This window comes from Convolutriloba macropyga, chromosome 14, assembly GCF_964194025.1.
Source record: "Convolutriloba macropyga chromosome 14, txConMacr16.3, whole genome shotgun sequence".
Taxonomy (NCBI): Eukaryota; Metazoa; Xenacoelomorpha; order Acoela; family Convolutidae; genus Convolutriloba; species Convolutriloba macropyga.
In genome coordinates, this window is record NC_134481.1 from 14,185,876 (window position 1) to 14,205,403 (window position 19,528).

Genomic DNA, 19,528 nt, shown 5'->3' on the forward strand with positions numbered 1-19,528 from the left:
CATAAAGTCGAATAAAGTTTCGTCGCAATTAGAGAAATGAAAAGCTCGCAAAACAATGGGCTAGTCATTATAGGCTAAGAAACTTGTCTAAGATTAAAAAAAAAGAAAAACTTCAAAAAAATAAGAAAAATGTTTTTTAAATTTCTCAATTTTTCTGTCAATTTTTCTAAGAAAAAAATGAGTTATACCAAGAGAACTTTAATCAATTGGTATCTGAATACTTCTTAAGTAACAAGCTTCCATACAAATCCCATTTAAAGCATTAAAACAAAAAACAGGCAAAAAATCATTAAATTTCGTCTAAAAATCAGCAAAACTGATCAAAATTCTCTAAATTAAAATTAAACTCAAAATTACTACTTGAAACCTTCAATTCTTACCAGAACAAGCCTAAAACTAATACAATATCATAAACAAACCTCATAACCATGAAAATTGCAAAAAAATGTTTTTAAAAGCCGCACGTGAACAAAAAAAAATTCGCTCGCTTAGAGAAAATTTTTCCACACATCAATTTTTTGCTCTCTCAAAAACAGCGGTATGAACAAAAACCACTCTCTTTTCGCTCCATTCTTCATTTTTGTTCACCCCCAAAAACACTCCAAATTTTTTCACGCCTATCATTTCTTGCTTCAAAAATCACTCCAATAAAAATGATTAAAAAAAGAAAATACTTCTCCAATACTCCTCTTCGAGTCGTAATAATTTCAAGTCAATTAATTTTACACGATTGGTTGATACATTGTAAATTGTGCATCAAAAGGGAGATTTTTTAAGGTGGTGACTAAAGTTTAGTAAGCGTATATTTAAATCACTCCATGAATGAGAAGCGAATTGCAAGAATGCTACTGAGTGAGAGAGAAAATTTATTAAACAACTATCCCGGAGCAAGATTCAAACTGTTTTGATTCGACAACGATTTTTTTCTGAAAAACCGCAACAAAAAATTGAAGAATAATTTTTGATACTCGAATGAATTAACCCTTCGAAGACTAAAAAAAATTGATTCACAGTAATAACAGCCCTTCAATTGGTATTTAACACAAGTTCGTTTCATTTTCTGTTGAAATATTTATTATACCTTTACAATAGTTAATATTAGTTAATATCTATAATTATTCTTCCTCATAATTCATCCTTTATCATAAGTGAATTCTCGCATTGCCATTTATGAACAGAGTTTGAATTCAGGATTTATATTGCGGATACTTGTCTGTTCATGCATCTCTTGATATGTTCCTGGATTCTATCAAAATATTTTTCATCAATTTGCATAAATTGAGATTATGTGCAACCAATATTCAGCCATTTTCCTACTCAATTGGTAGATTCCCTCTAGTAATAAATTCAATGGCATTTGCTCCACTAATCAATCTCAAATTTAACCTAATTGATTTCGAGTCATCAACTGGTATAGCGAACTGCCGATTACGACATAGAGCATTCTGCAGCTCGAAAATCAGAGAAAAGATTACTCTCAGTTGAACTCTTTTGGCAACGACTGACAATGAAACCCAATATACGATGAGCAAGAAGAGAAAACTCGTCAATCTAGCCATTTTAGCTAAAAAAAATCTCAGGCAAACTAGCGAAAGATAAGCCTGTTAGCTTCCGTGTCCCACCAGAACCAATACTCAAATAAGCCATTGCTGGTATAATTTCCAATTTAAAAAATGAATGAAAAATACGAATGTACAAAGTTAGCTCCAATAAGAACTTGAAATGTCAAAATTTACTGACGCAAGAAATTTTTGCTTGGAAAGTCCCTGGATATAGAAAGATTTAAAACACGTTCGTTTCACCATTGTATCTTAGCATTTGAATCGTGGACAGTCGCAAACCCTCACCCGGATCATAGTAACATAGTAACTCAGCGCTGAATCATAGTATTTCAATTCTGCAATTTTACCCTGCACAGTACTATGTTCATGTCATTTTTTACACTGATCATGGTAAAAATACAGAGCAAAAAAATGTTACTCTGAACTTAATCTGCGCAGACCATTTTTACAGTCTGTGCAAAATCTGCTCAGCCGAACTTTACAGACTGCACAGCCGAACTTTAGACTGCACAGCCGAACTTTACAGACTGCATGTCCGAATTTCAGTCCGTTTTAAATACCTACGGCTGAAGAGCAGTCCGTTTTTAACTACCTACGGCTGAAGAGCAGTCCATGATCTAGTACCTACGGCTGAGGGGCAGTCCAGGATTTAGTACCTACGGCTGAGGGGCAGTCCAGACGGCTGGACCTTCGGCTGAAGGATGATCCATGGGACCAGACCTTCAGCTGAGGCGTAGTCCAGAGGACCAGACATTCAACTGAAGTGGAGTCCGATGGATCGAACCTTTCACGGGAGATCATTCCAATGGGCCACCCCTTCGTCTGAGGAGGAGATAAATTTAATTTGGATTAATTTAAGTTGAAGCAAATGCGTAAGAATCATTGATTTATTAATAAATTTATAAATATTTGCAGTTACTAGTTCCAGTTATAATTGAGTTAGATCCTTTTCGAATTGAACTGATTGAACTTCATTTCGTACTGAATTAAACATTTTAGTGTCACCACCGTCGATGCGTCAATCATGTAGACGGAGTCATTTGGTGTAGTTTCAATTGAACCAGCACTGAACCAGCACTGATCGTTGAAGTAGCACATGAAATAATCACAAAAAAAAACGTTTCACACATAGAACAGCCAAACACTAGACAGTCTTGTTACAAGAGTTTTACTATCACCCATTTGGGCATTTGGGACGTACCCATCAATCCATTACGCATTTGGGGGGGGGGGTGTAAAACTCCTCCTCTCCCCTCCCCCCCCCCCCAACTGATGTGATCAACAAAATTAACGATCAACAGAACTATCAGCCCGGTAATAACAACCCGGACCCTTGTTCCATACCATATCAGTGCTGAAACATTGTAATCCATTTGTATATGGTCGGCCCAGAACTGTATGTTTTCGTCGGAGCTAAAACTAAAAATACATACAAAACTCCATTACAATCTGAAATATAAACCAAAAAAAATCTGCAATTTCGGTCCCAATTTGGCAGTTTCCAGGTTCCAGGCGTGTATTTTTTGGTTTCGGCGTGTTTTTACTGGTTCTGGCGGGTTTTTACTGGTTTTGGCGGGTTTTTTTGCTAATCTTAAAACGTTTCTTGCAACGTTTTAAGATTGTAAGTCGTCGTCATGCTCAAAAAGTGCATCGCCCAAAATTTCAAATTTTTTTTCGAAATTTTCAAATTTTATTATGATTTTGCTATGAACATCATGGGAATCAAAACCAAGAATGTACAGTCTATTTTCAGAAAAAAAAGTATCTATGGGACTTATCCTGCGCATCATGAGTGGCAAAATACTCTTAAGATACACTGATACAGTACTGGGCCGACGATATACAATTGGAATACAATGTTTCAGTACTGAGATACTACGGCACTAGGGTCCGGGCAATCAACAATGACAAAAAATTGACAGCACGGGGTTATTAGTAAATGCTGACAACTTCAAAAGTTTGACCAAAAAGGCGTTACCCTAGCATTGATTGAATATGAAAATTTTTCAGTAGTAGCAACAACGCCTAGAAGAAACAATTCAAAAACCAGTTACACTGAGTCAGTGATCTCAGAAAATCCAGTTAGATAACAAATCAGACGGGAAGTGAATTGCGCGTTCAAAGCAGAATGATGAAACTGGACAGCGATGGGTGGGAAAATTCTCAACAAGATTGTTTGGCGATTGGAAAGATATATGATCATTGTCAGCTATTAAATCTATTCGAAAATGTTTGGCGATCCAAGCAAGTACTCAGAATTAAAATTACAGTTATTTTAGTTTTAAAAATAATAGCTTATAATGGTCAGTAACCTAATAAAATACAACAAACAATACAGTCGAAACAGACCCTGTAGAACAAATCAATTATACAGCCCATTGGATCTACAATATCCAAAATTTCAATATTTTATTTCAAATTGTTAAGAGTATCTAGAGGTTCAGAGCTGTCTTCAATGGCTTATCAGCTTAGCAGCGTTTCAGAAAGCGACCAAATATACACATACTGGACTGGATTATATTTTTGTTTTTTGAATAATTTCTAAAAGTTGGAAAATGCATATGTGGATATACGTGCAACATTTTGAAGTTAATCAAAAAATGTGGTTAGAAAAAAAATTTTGCGGCACAAATCCTTGCAGAGCGCATTACCAGCATGTTGTAAAACTACTGATGGAATCTAATCTCATCAGTCCCCGAGTACTTTGAAAATCGCTTTGTGGATTTAATATTCCTTAAAAAACCTTAAAGTCGTTAAAAATTCCTTAAAAACCTTAAAACTCTTGTTCAGCTATATCACGAAGGATGTCAAACAGCAGTATTTGCATCGTGCTTTCTAATTCGACTAGTTTTCTTTGGTTGAGAGTTGTCTGGTTGAATGACTGCTTCCAATGCAACCAAAACTGACGTCCTTTTGAAGTAATCCACGGATCATAGAGACATAATATCAATATTGAGGGATGCCGCTCAGAGATGTCTTAAAAATCCTCCTAATATATGGATTGAAAAAAGCTTCTTTTTAGTTTTTTAATTGACCTTTTCTCAAGATCAACAATGGTTTAGTAAACTGTATTTTGCGCGGACCTCAACAAAAACCTGTAAGAAGTCTCCATATAAGATGAAGAATTAAATTTGCAAAGTTGGACCCAATTAAGAACATTTCAAAATTCTTCTACTAATTTCATCCAACTAGAAAGATGTTGCACCGCGGGAAGCAAACAAATTAGAGCAAAAATCTGATTTACTGAGCAATTTTGCAGGCCAAATGATATGGCAAAGTTGGCAAAACATGAACTTCAATCCTTCCAATTTAGAAACGAGTAAACCGATACCAAACAGAAACTTGCAATCTGTCCAAAACTGCGTACATTACAGTCAGGGTTATGGAAAACCGAAATATCACCACTTTTTATATACCTCAACTTGATTACTATATGAAGCTCCAACGAGGAAACTCTCGGAACAATCAAACAAACCACTCCATCTCTTGTCAAATTTAAAAAAGAAACGGTAACTTCCAGGTCCCCTCAAAAAGCAACTCAATCAACTCCCGCAACAGAAGCCCAAATTTTACCTATAAAAACAAAGACGATGTATTCAAGTATTCAATTCCGAACACCTTCCATCTAGCGCGACCTAACTAGTTTTATAGCGACACTTTTGTTCTGGTTTTTTCAACATCTTCACTAAAACACTGCTGGTAAGTTCAACAACAAAAGATGCAGTATTGAAGGAAACTGTTATTGAGTACCTAAATGACGATGAGCGCTGCAAACAAATCTATGGCCTTAGGTAGACAGCCATTCGAATGAATTTCACATGAAGGCAAAATTGTGTATATTTTAGCTGCATTGCTTTTTCTCATGCAATCAGAAACTCCTACTTCAAAGCGAATCAAAACACAAATTTTTGCTGCTTGGAAGGCCTAGTTACATGGCAATTCATTCATTGTGACCATTTATGAATTACCATATACGGACAAAAACTTCAAAGTTCAGCCTCTGGGTTAAAATAGTTATCAGTACAGCACGTTTGATCAACAGCTATTTCAAGAGGCCTGGAATGAAAGAGAAAGGCTTCATGGGAGTTTCAACAGAACAATGGTCGTTGGTCAAAAAGAATTATCTGGGCTTACCGTTGTCACGCACCAAAGTGTCTTTAGAATTGAAATTGGAAAGAAGAAACTCCGAACTAAGCAATCTAAAAACATCCATACAGACAGCACGAAATACTGATACCAGGTTGAGAAGCTATGAAAATGGATGATCACACGGTACGCAAACCAAAGAAAACCCGATTGAACTACTCGAAACTCATTTTTGACCAAATAAGGAACAAAAGCAGAAGGAGACACATCTTCACTCCATTAATAACAAAAACGACCAGTAATTTTAACAGAAGAAAAAAGAGATATACTTTTCTAATTCATTTCGGTATTAGAAAAGTTACTAAAATAAAACATTGAAAAACGAATGATGATAGTAGAATGTTGCGCCAACGACAACGCAACTTGATGACGTGAAATGCTTTGCAAAACTTTCGACTACCGCCAACCAAACCAAAGCCAAATTGCCCTATAATATATTCTTTAATTAGACAAAAAAACTTCGTATGTCCTTTCCGCCAATAACAGAGTCGGGAGAGTCCAATCATACTACTCTAGCATGTCCTCAGCCATGTCAGCAGCAACCAGTTCCAAAAACTATTGCCTCAAAATCCCGATGGAAAGCTCTCTTTTGTTTAAGAAAAATAAATAAAAACGCTCTAAAATTTTTGAGGTCGGACAATTGTTGTCTAAAGATAAAGAAGGCTTCAGGGTGGGAAACCTAATTTTTATTGTTGGTTATCGTAAATATTTTTATATTTAAAAATTATTTTGGAAATATACAAAAAAAATTAACTTCTTCATTCGGAAAAAAAACGACGATCTCAATTATTTTAATAATTAAAGTTTTGTAAATCGAAAAGTTTGAGAGCAATTGAAAAAAAGTATTCTTGTGATCCACAGTTTGAGAAAATAGTTTTTGGATTGCAGCCATTTCTGAGTTTTCAAACTCAACATCAATGTTTTTGCCAGATATTTAGTGCGATCAAAAAAGGTCGATAATTAAAATGCCAACTTAGAAACAAAACGTTTTCCAATCCGAATTATTTTTAACCGGAGTTTTAGTACAAACATTTTTCTGCATGGATCGACACATTAGGTCATTTTAAAAAATAGATTCAAAGCTGTAAGCAAGAACGTGAAATTTCTAATAATTTAGAAACTCGTTTTATCCTCGAATTAGACTTGCTATGAAAATTTTTACGAAAAGCTTTTATATTGAATTTACCAAAACAAAGTAGTCTCGTCTTAACGTTTTGAACCGATATTTATTGTCTTAACGTTTTGAACCGATAATCACGATCCATAGAAAACGTTTTTCCTATAAAAAATAGTTGTGTATCAAAATAGTTAGAGTATCTACTGCAAATAATTTTTGTCAAAATAAATGAGAGAAAAAATGTAAAGGTGATAAAACACTCATTCAAATACCTTTAATTCTATAAGCAAACCACGATAAAGTTGAGTAGGCAGCTGTGATTAAACGTATCAAGGAAAAAAAGTACATCATAAGGGCCCGGCAAATCTATCTGTATTTGTTAGCAGGTATTTTGTCTGAGCCGATTTTCGGCTCAGATTGGTCACCAATACGTTTTCGGAGCATAAAAATATTCAGCCCAAAAAAGAGCGCAATCCATTTAGTTTATTACGAAGCTCAACAAAAATTATGTTAAACAAACTTTTTCTTAGCTTTCTACGTATAAAAGAACAGATATAAGGCTTCCATGGTCAAGAAATTAAGTAAAAAATTTCTCGCTGCTTTGTGTAAATAGCGTTGCTCATTTACGCGGTAACATCCTCCGGCCCGGAAGAAAATGTTGGGAGGATCAGTACAAGCTTAACGAGTGGCCGAACGGACGATCCGGACGACGGCGGAGCGGGTGACGCTGTCGGAGCCATACCGGAGTTCTTCAATCCGAGCAGTTGGATAGTTACCCCTAGGGTTGTTTTCTTCAACGATCCAAACTAAATCACCGACCTTGAGTTGCTGCCCGGCAGGCTTCTGCAACTTAAATCAACTGTCCAGCAAACATTGTTTTTTTTGTCCTTGACTCTGCAAATTCCGTCTCATATGTATCTTTAAAGACTCATATGTCTCAAATGTATCTTTAAAGTGGTTTTTTTCTTCTCCTTGTTTGCTCCCAGGACCAGTAGTGGAGGCTGGTGGAGTTGCTCTTCTGCTTCAGAGTAGTGTTCTGCTGAGCTCCTATTTTGAATCATTTGCACCACAACTTCTCAAAACTGAGTGAATAACGAAATGATATTTTAAATTACCATTTAGAGATTAACAGGGAATATATGAATAGCGGATCAGGATACTAAATATGGTTTGCTTCTACGATTTGCCTAGAAGTGTTTTGGATGGGATACCATAAATATCGAGAATTGACGCTGTTTTAGCAATTCGTTCACCTGCTTTTTGTTATCACAATTATTCAATACACTCTGGGAAGAATTGACGTCAAACAATTTCGCTCTAACAATAGCTATCCGGATTCTTAAATTTGAACCAAATATTGATTCTAAGCATTAATTCTTGACCTCATATTTTTATGAAATTTGAGACTTGAATCATTCTGTTGTTGTCTGACTAAAATGTTAAGTTTAAGAGTATAGTTTAAACCGAAATTCTAACACTGCAAATTTGGCCACATTATTCCAGATCGTATTATAATTTGAGACGAGTGTCCGATATAGGGCAATTTGTGTTTAAAAACCTAAACTTAAATAATGGTGTTATTTTGTATTAATATCAGATTTAGTTTTTGTCAGAAATAGCTGTTACGCAGATCATAATAGAAAGCTCGAAATTATAAGTATGGATAGCCCAAAAGAAAAGTTTTAAAATTTTGGGGATTTCGTGAAGTTTATTGAAGCCAACTAGTAAATTTTTTAGATAATCTCATCGGGCATTTCAACAGCTAAGAGCAGCGGCACGTGATAAAATCTGATTTGTCAATTCCTGCGTCGAGAAAAAGTCGGAATAATATGTAAGATGAGCGGTGAAAAAGTGTTTTTCTTACCGCAAATATCGTACATAATTTTGCGGTAAATGAGCTGAAATGCGGTGAAAATTTTGTAAGTTCACCGCCAGATTCGTCGCTGAATTTAGAAAAATTCATCAAACATCACCGGTTACGACAAGTTACTGTCCTTGAACGGATTCCAACTTCTCACCTCCTGTCAAAGCTGTTCAGCACGAGGTTTGTTGAATTTGTTGTCATGACCTGACGGCAGCAAACATTGTTTTTTGTCCTTGACTCTGCAAATTCCGTCTCATATGTAGAGCTCTGCAGAGCTCCTATTTTGAATCATTTGCACCACAACTTCTCAAAATTAAGTGAATAACGAAATGATATTTTAAATTACCATTAAGAGTGTGATACTCCGTGTGGAGACGTAACCAAGCATTTCAAGTATTATGTATAAACACTTTAATCTCATATGTTATATAATAATCTTCTGTAAATAAGTTCACTTTGTGTTTCATGTTAACGCTACAGTTCCGGTTGACTAGACCGGTACTTAGCTGGTTCGTCTGACAAGCGATGCAAACTTGCAGATTTAAAAAAAGCAAGCTGAAAAACAGTTACTAAACGTGGCCTTAATTCAACTTTAAACGTTGTTCTTTTATCCGCCAAGATTGAACTATCATATCGAGTGAGGCCCACTCTCACTCCTGAGCGAAGTCCGAGACTTAGAGTAGAACGTCCGGTCATATTCCATTCGGATCAGCCCGCAATAGACAATAACTGCAAAGACACGCATTCACCTACACTCCATACGGAGAATCAAAAGATCCTCCATCAAATGGCGCAGTCGAGCTGATCTCCAATTGGAATTATCTTATTCTGGGAAACGGGAGCCAACCCAGCAGTTGAATGGCAACCTTGGTTAGCGACGTTCAAGATGGCCGTAATGGCCCAACATAACATAGAGTTGAAAAGCTCCTGCGGCTAAAGCCAGCGCAAACAGAATTATTTTACCCAACAATGCCAACACTAGAGGAAGAACTTGAAAATGAAACCCGAGACGAAGCCAGACAGAGAGAACAGCGCAACGAAAAAAGACGTGTGGACTGGGAAAATGAATGTAGAGTAATAGAGACAAAAGTTCCAATCGTCGACAGAATCCCCTGGGACGAAGCGGAGATGAAAGTCAAGAGCTTTTTTTATTTGTCCTTTGGAGCAAAGGCCTGTCGAACATTTCATCAGAGAAACCCACATACAAGAATTGACAGATGCAAGACGAATGAACTAGTACACGAATTGACACTTACATTTACAAGACCAAGAAACATCACATTTGACAGGTTTCAACTTTTTAAAGCACAACAACAGCCGAACGAAAGCCTAGAGACTTTCTACAGCAGATTAAGAGGAGCAGGTTCACACTGCAGATTCGAACACCTAGAGTAAGATATCATAAAAGACCTGTTTATAAGTAACATGAACAACACCGCGATCCAGATGGATCTATTGTCAGAAGTAAGAACTCCCCAACAGTTATTAAACTATGCAATCAACCGCGAACGTGAACAGGCCAACCAGCAAGAAATACTCAGAGCAAACAGCACCTCCACATGGAACCAAGTCACTTATATAAGACAAAATAGAAAACCTCAAGCGATACTTCCTACAACCCATTCCGGAAAAAATCGAGCCATGCTGGAAATGCGGAAACCCATTCACCCCCAATCACCTACAAAACTGCCCGGCGAGAAACACAATGTGCAAAATCTGCAAGAAACAGGGACAATTTTTGTCCATGTGCAAAGCACCTCTGCCGGAAAGAAGAAGACCACCTCAACAAAGCACGTCAAGTCCACAATCAAGATACCAAAACACTTACACACCTCGCCCCGTAAACAACCAAACCAGGAGAGTACGTCATATAAAAGACAACACCGACCAAACGGAGGCACAAAATTATGAAGGCGACTCAGATCAACCCGAAGAAGTAGACGCCCTCTATACAAAAGAGCTCACAGAAGACTGGGCTAACGTGAATCTTATAAGACCAACAACGTTCCACACGGAGAAGAATTCAGTCATAAACAACGAGGGCACAGGAGAATTCTGGGTAGCGACGACAACCAACATCAAACGGATTGTGTGGCTGGCTCCCCCAGAACCTTTATGAACAAAGAAACAGCAAATGCGCTACTTCTCCACATTTCAAAAGCCAAAATTGTCCCATACAAAGAACAAGAAAAACTCAAATGCTTCAACAACAAACAAATCAAAATCGAAGGAGTACTTCATCTGGATCTCAAGTCAGGATCTTGGAACGCGCCGGACTGTCAAATCCTCCTGGTCGAAAACAAATCGAACAACATAATGGGAAGTGACATTTTACGAATACTCGGAATAACCCCCACGGCCAGCAAAAATACAGGTAAGAAAGTTCTCCAGATCTCCGACACATCAATAGAATCAAATATAATAAAATGGATACTTAAGAAATACCACAAACTATGTACACGATTAGGAAAATCAAAGAACCACATTGCAAAACCAACAATGAAAGAAAATTTCAAACCAGTACAACAAAAAGGACGCAGGGTACCCCTTCATCTACTCGATAAAGTAGAGGCCGAACTTGAAAAACTAATACAGGACAAACAAATAATCAGACTAGACAAATGCTCGGACGAAGATTTCATAAGTCCGGTAGTAATAACAGTAAAATACGACAAAATTGTAAAAATCGCATTAGACTCAAAGAAACTCAATGACGCATTACATAAAAACAAATATCAAATGCAAAGCATCGATCACATAATAGACGAAGTAGCAAACTACATCGAAAGGAAACAAAACCCAGGTCAATTCTACTTTAGCAAAATTGATCTAAAATACGCGTATATCCAAATCCCATTGAACCCAAACATCCAAAAACATTGCAATTTCAGTCTCCTAGGGGGGAAAGCAACAGGAACATACAGGTTCATAAACGGATTTTACGGCCTAGCAGACATGCCCGCAACATTCCAGAAAACGATTGATAAAACCCTGGAAGGTATACATTCGAAATTTGCATATTTCACGATATATTAATCATCACTAAAGGCTCCCTAAATGACCATTAACAAGAAATAGATAATTTTTTAAACCTCCTAGACAAAGAAAACCTCGCAATAAAACTACAAAATTGCGAATTTGCAAAGACAAACTTAGTTTGGCTGGGATTCAAAATACATCCTAACGGAATAATCCCAAACAATAAAAAATGCGAATCAATAGTTAATTTAGACACCCCGAAAACACTCAAACAGCTACGCTCGTTCATGGGGTGCATACATCACCTCATAAAATTCACACCAAACCTCGCAACTCTTAATGAACCGCTCCGTCCATTACTCTCAAAAAGCAACTTAAAATCACAAAATAAACTGGACTGGAAAACACTCCATACGGAGGCATTCAATAAAATAAAAGAAGCAATAAAATCAATAACAGAGAACAGACTATTCGACGTAAACTGCCCAACTAGAGTCAGATGTGACGCAAGTAAAAAAGGCCTTGGGGCATGCTTAGAACAATTCGTAAACCCAACATGGCACCCAATCGCATACGCGAGTAGGTTTCTAAACAATTTGGAACAACGATACAACACCAACAAACTAGAATTACTAGCTATAGTCTGGGCAATAGAACATTTCAAATATTACCTTTACGGTTTACATTTCACACTCCAAACGGACCATCAAGCCTTGTTAAGCGCACTAAAAGAAAACAGAGGAAACAAAACATATCAAAGCCGCCTTACAAGATGGGTAGATAGATTACTCCCATTCCATTTCTCATTAGAACATATACCAGGAAAAATTATGGGATTTGCTGACTATCTTAGTAGAAACTCATCATCCGATGCACCAACCCCCTCAGACAAAGACAAAATCATTGTCATTAACACTATCGAAGAGATTAAACACGCGCTACTGCGAGTCAATATTGCTCCAAATGGAGCGACCAATAAGAATACGGAACAAAAACAATCATATGGCGTCACAAGTACTAAACACGCACACTCAAATGAAACAACCGCTTTTCGCCAATTACCACACACAAAATAGTCGCTCTCTTCTTTACGTAAATTAAATTACAACTCTCAAATTAAACATACTAAAAGTAACCAAAATTTGGTAGCGATTACAACTCGCGCTAACCCCACAAAAGACACATTCAAAATCCCCTTACAAAGAAGATTCAGGGCCCCTAACAAAAACAAAATCCATATGGATCATCAACCACCGAATTTAATCTCCGTGTCCGCCCAAACAGACTCTACATCAAATAAAGGTAGAGGACTAGATCCCCTAGACCCGACAAGGCATGAGGCCCTATCTACTATTTACCACCAAATCCCCACTCCACTTTATCGGGAGAACCTCAATCGTGTATTTAATGAGGAGTTTATCGCTCAAGCCTCAAAAAACAAAATTGAGTCCAATTATTGAATTTGTAAAAAACTCCGAATGGGAAAAACTTAAAGCCATTAATCCTACTTACTACCGTATCAGAACAGACCTTTCGGTCTCTCCTTCAGGATGTTTAATTTACGACAACATACTTGTGATCCCCAACAAACTGAATGGAATGGTAGTCGGAACAATCCATAACAGACACCCGGGTCAGGCCGGTATGCTTGCCCTTGCCCAACTGATTTGATATCCTCACATCCATTCAGACATTGTTGCCCAAGCCCAAGCATGCCACCACTGCACAGAGAAAAGTAAAAGCCTAAAACCACTAATCTCCAAGACACAAGTTGGAAATTTACCATTACTTTTCGAACCTAACGAAGAAGTCCAAATTGACTTCGCGGGCCCAATACCATTTAAAGACAACGCCCTCTCCAATTACATATTAGTAACAGTAGATAGGTTATCTAGATACCCACACGCAGAAGTTTTCAATACTTGTGACTCAAAAACCGCAATTGAATATCTCGACAGCTACTGTAAAGTACATGGAATCCATAGGTCGATACGGTGCGATCAAGCACAAGCTTTCAAAGCCAGAGAATTCGAAATTTACAGCAAAAATAAAAACATTAAACTAATACTTGCTCCAGCTGGAGACCACAGGGGAACTGGAATGGTAGAAAGACTAATACAAACTATAAAACGTAGACTAGCAGTTTTAGACATCGACCCCAAATGGACGCAAACAACATTAAGCGAGAGAGTAGCGAATGTAAAAGAAAACATCAGACTAATCCCTAATGCAACCACTAAAATATGCCCGTTCGAGGCACACTTCGGACGTAAACCTAACACAGAAATTTCTAACATAATCACCCAGCCATCACACAAAAACTTAACATACAAAAAATTACGTTCGAATTGTTTAGACAAGAAAATCCTGAAACATGACGTACTCACCAACGAAGAGATGTGGCGCTACGATGGACTATCGGAAGACAACTTGGACATAGCATACAAGGAACCAGAAAACCCAACCCCTATCAGTATTGACAGCGACGAGTCCGACAAAATGCCGCTCCGCCGCCCTCGCTCTCCACGTGAGATCACACCATCCGAAATTCATTTCACCATAGGTGACAAAACAACAAAAATAGTAGTAAACAAACGTAACGTAGCAAGAAAAATATTCACACGAAAAACAAAAGAATTTACACCAACACTCGCACCACAATGGAACATAATTCCAAATGGAACAATAACAAATTACACACCTCACACAATCACAGTTGACACGCCCGTAAAAAAAAACACAGTCATTAGAAAAAGTGACATAGCTATCGCAACAGAAACTAAACCACGACTAATAGACATGGTAGCTTGCAAAACTGTAGGTGAATTTAAACGCAACCAAGATAAAATAAGAAAATTCTGTTTAGAAGAAGCACGCAACAACTCAACACGTAACCAACAAAAGAACCAAGGACCATCAACCGAGTCCAACTGGACCAGCGAGAAAGTCAAGAGGCTAGTAGAGGCCAACCAACAACAACAACAAAGAACACCCAAAAGAAAAGCGTCCGCGAAGCCAACACCCCCACGTACGCCCAAAACAAACAAAAGAAAATTATCCGCAGCAAAATCACCAGCACAAGTCTCATTCAACATGCGAGCACAACAAGCAGCCCTAAACTACGCATCAGAGTCACCGAAGACAAAACGTCCGTCTATCAGCAAAGTAGTACAGTTTACCGACGATACAAACGACAATTCAGATACGGTAATCTACAACATACAAGACTCAGGCGCATATCCACCAATCTAAATAGTGGCGTCATGCAACCCCAGCATATTTTTGGACCCAACCTTCACGAACATTCAAGAACACAAACTTATATCATCGGACACCGAACAACAGGAAGAATGCCCGATATCAATAATAGCAGCACACACTAAAAGCACTACAAAAGCGATGGAACAGGTCCAAATGGATACAACTGAGTATAAGGCAACCGAGAAAGAAACAATTCAAGTGGACCAAGACGCAGGCGACAACCTAGTAGTGGAAGACCAACTGAGGCCACCATCGGTGATTTTCCTCGACTCTCCTAATGGAGATTCAGAAGGGCCAAGCAACAACCCCAGCCCACAACCCCACACAACATCCGAAATCGAAAAAGAAGAAACACAAGCAAAACCACCCACGGTCCCGGCTCTCACTGGCAAAGCCCCAACAGCTACAACATCTCTGTACACAACAACTTATGACTCTCCAAGCGGAGCGTCAAGCGTATATGCTACTCCCCCATGTCACCCTACGAGAGACAAAACTCAGATAGTTGTATCACTTACGTGTAAACTCATAAACTCACAAACGAACTGCTAGAAATAGCACCTTGTTTGCCCCAGCAGTGGGTATGTGATACTCCGTGTGGAGACGTAACCAAGCATTTCAAGTATTATGTATAAACACTTTAATCTCATAGGTTATATAATAATCTTCTGTAAATAAGTCCACTTTGTGATACATGTTAACGCTACAGTTCCGGTTGACTAGACCGGAACTTAGCTGGTTCGTCTGACAAGCGATGCAAACTTGCAGACGTAAAATAAGCAAGCTGAAAAACAGTTACTAAACGTGGCCTTAATTCAACTTTAAACGTTGTTCTTTTATCCGCCAAGATTGACTAACATATCGAGTGAGGCCCACTCTCACTCCTGAGAGAAGTCCGATACTTAGAGTAGAACGTCCGGTCATAGTCCATTCGGATCAGCCCGCAACAGACAATAACTACACAGACACACATTCACCTACACTCCACACGGAGAATCAAAAGATACTCCATCACAAAGAGATTAACAGGGAATATATGAATAGCAGATCAAGATAATAAATATGGTGTGCTTCTACAATTTTCCTAGAAATCATTCGGATGGGATGATACCATAAAATGAAAGAAATGATGCTTTTCTAGCAATCCGTTCACCTGCTTTTTGGTATCACAATCATTCAAAACACGCTAGTAAGATTTGATGTCAAAAAATTTTGCTCTAACAATAGCTATCTGGATTCATCAATTTGAACCAAATATTGATTCTAACTATTAATTCTTGACCGAAAATTATTATGAAATTTGAGATTTGAATCATTTTGATGCTGTCTTACTAAAGTGTTAAGTTTAAGGCTAAAGTTTAAACCGAAACTCTAACACCACTAAATTGGCCACATTATTCCAGATTGTAATCTAACCTTGAGACGGGTGTCCGATTTGTGTCTAGAACCAGAAACTTACAAAAGTGATGTTATTTTATAATAACATCAGATTTAGTTTTTGTTAGAATTAACTGTTACACAGATCAAACTATAAAGCTCGATTTTATAAGTATGGATAGCCGAAAAAATGTTTTAAAATTTTTGGGAATTTTATGAAGTTTATTGAAGCTAACAGGTAAACCTTTCAGAGAACCTCTCCGAGCATTTCAGCAGCTAAGAGCGGCGGCACGTGATAAAATCTGTGTGGTCAATTCCCGGGTCGTGAAAAAATCGGAAAAGTATGTAAGATGAGCGGTGAAAAAAAGTTTTTTTACGGAAAATTTTTGTACGTAATTTTGTGGTAAATGAAGTGAATGCGGTGAAAGTATGTAAGTTCACCGCTAGAGTAGGCGCTGAACTTACAAAAATTCACCAAATTTCACCGCTTATTACAAGTTACTGTCCTTGCAGGGATTCGAACCTCTCACCTCCTGCATGTCAGCCTCTTCTTCTTCCACTGCGCAACTTCTCCCTAAAATCAAGCACATCTGTTTTGATTTTATATCAAATTCACTCTACTTTGTAAAACAAACGCGTTGAAGATTAGCGGTCAATTTTTAAATTTTAGCGGTGAAATGTGGTTTTTTTTAAAGTTCACCACTTACTCTAGTGGTGAAATTACATAAATTCATTGCTTAAAAAAGCTTCAAAAAGTTGCATCATTATTCGTGGGTAAATTTCCCGTGCGTCTCTTAGTAATTGTATCTTAACTTTGTTGAACAAAATACAATTCGAAGCGTTTTTTAAGCGATTAATTTATGTAACCTCACCACTAAGTTAAGCGATGAATTTGTGTAATTTCATCGCATTCACCACTTATCTTACATAATTTGGACAGTTTTTTTCAAAGTGGTGAATTTATGTATTTCACCGCTAAATTAAGCGGTGAAATTTTGTAAGGATTTTTGCCGCATTCACTGCCTCATTTATGCAATTTTACCGCATTCACCGCTTATCTTACAAAATTTTCCGCATTCACCGCTGATCATACATAATTTTGCGTTGAATGGCGGTGACACCTCGACACGGGTTGCAAAGCCACTAAATATCTCTCAAAATGCGTTCAGCTTAATTGCAAGATCAGTTTCCGCAATAATTTTTCTTTTCAGGACTTGATAATTTTCTACAATTTGGTCAATCGACATTGAGAGAAAAACAATTAATGGAACTTGCGAATCAAATTGTACTCGTATTTGGAGGCGACATCTAGAGAGTATCCTAAGAATCCGTGGAAGTAGAACATCACAGTCTTATTTTCGGTCGTTTAAGCAAAGTGAAGATTGTTGTTGGTACCTGCAGAACGAGCACAGCCAACTAAAGGGAAAAGACAGTAGCTTACAATAAAAGGAAATTACACATGCAGAACCTTTAAAACCTTTATTGACTGTTAAAAACCTATATTTTTTTCGCCGAGGAGTCAGCAGATGTAAGCGGAAAATTGTGTGAGAAATCCACTGAATGAGCTGACGTTATGTGAAAAAATTTGCTGAATGTGTTGACAGTTGAGTTTTAGGCGCTAATTATTCTGCTTAATTTTTTTGGCAATTGTCAGCGCATTTCCTACAAAAGTTTAGCGCATTTTTTACAGCCTCCCACCTTAAATACTTTTAGCACTTCCGCTATTCCCTAATTCAGTTCTTTCAATGAATTCCCTACATCTTTTCAGCACGTTCCTTATATATATATTCAATTGGTTATAATTAGCGCATTCAGTGCATTTTTTGCTGAATTTCAACAGGCATTCCAGAAAATAAAAATTTCATTACATTCATGACATAAATTCAAAACTTTTGCTGTAATTTTTTCACGAATGAATGGCAAACTTGTAAGAAAATGGTGAAAGAGTATAGAAATTATGTAGAGTAACTGGTAACCCATTGAAACGAAACTTGATAGCCATGATAAGAAACATGATAAAACATGGTAAATCTTGCCAAGATCTTGCCACGTTACATCACAAGAAAACATCAAGATATCTACAAACTTGTATGATCTTTGCATGGCTATCAAGAAACAAAATCTTCAAACAAGCACCTTCAAAAAATATTTAGCACGAATTCATATGATTAGGCCCGATTTATCAAGAACTATCATGAATTGTCGGAAAATTCAGCTCCCGTTAGTTTATCAATCAACAATTGAGCCTACTTTTTCCCGTATAGTTAAATTTTTAATTGGGTGCTAGCTCGGTATGTATATAGTACACAGTATTGAACCGGCGAACACGATTGAACAATATTTGCCCCTGTTTTGAACCGTAAAAACGAGTCGAAAAAAGTTTTTTTTCAAAACACAATTGTTCTAAAACTGTTTTGTGTGTCAAGATTTATCACGATCTTGGCAAGTTTCGCCAAGAAAAATTCTTGCCATGTCTTGATAAGGTCTTGTCAAGATTTTACCAGAATGGTCCAAGAAAAATTTGGCCTATCAAGATCTTGCCAAGACTTCAAGCTTTGCAAGAATTATCAAGATCTTGCATGACATGGAAAGTTGTATCAAATTTCGTTTCATTGGGTTTCATATTTAAAGTCTTCAGTGAATGTTAGCTCGGTATGTATATAGTACACAATATTGAACCGGTGAACACGATTGAAACAGTGTTCACCCCAGTTTGAACCGTAAAATTGATTAAAAAATGTTTTTTTTCAAAACACAATTATTCTAAAACCGTTTTTTGTGTCAAGATTTATCGCGATCTTAGCAAGTTTTGCCAAGAAAATTTCCTGCCATGTCTTGATAAGGTCTTGTCAAGATTTTAACAAAATAATTCAATAAATTTTTGGCCAATCAAGATCTTGGCAAGATGTTTCAAGCTTTGCAAGAATTATCAAGATCTTGCATGACATGGAAAGTTGTATCAATATTCGTTTCATTGGGTTTCATATTTAAAGTCTTCAGTGAATGCTAGCTCGGTATGTATATAGTACACAATATTGAACCGGTGAACACGATTGAAACAGTGTTCACCCCAGTTTGAACCGTAAAATTGATTAAAAAATGTTTTTTTTTCAAAACACAATTATTCTAAAACTGTTTTTTGTGTCAAGATTTATCGCGATCTTAGCAAGTTTTGCCAAGAAAAATTCTTGCCATGTCTTGATAAAGTCTTGTCAAGATTTT

General features: G+C 37.2%; 1 protein-coding gene across 1 annotated transcript in view; it reads left to right on the forward strand.

The window, feature by feature from the left end:
• Nucleotides 1–19,528, forward strand: part of LOC142353366 (kinesin-II 95 kDa subunit-like) — a 437,531-nt gene that overhangs the window by 308,035 nt on the left and 109,968 nt on the right. The window lies entirely within an intron of this gene.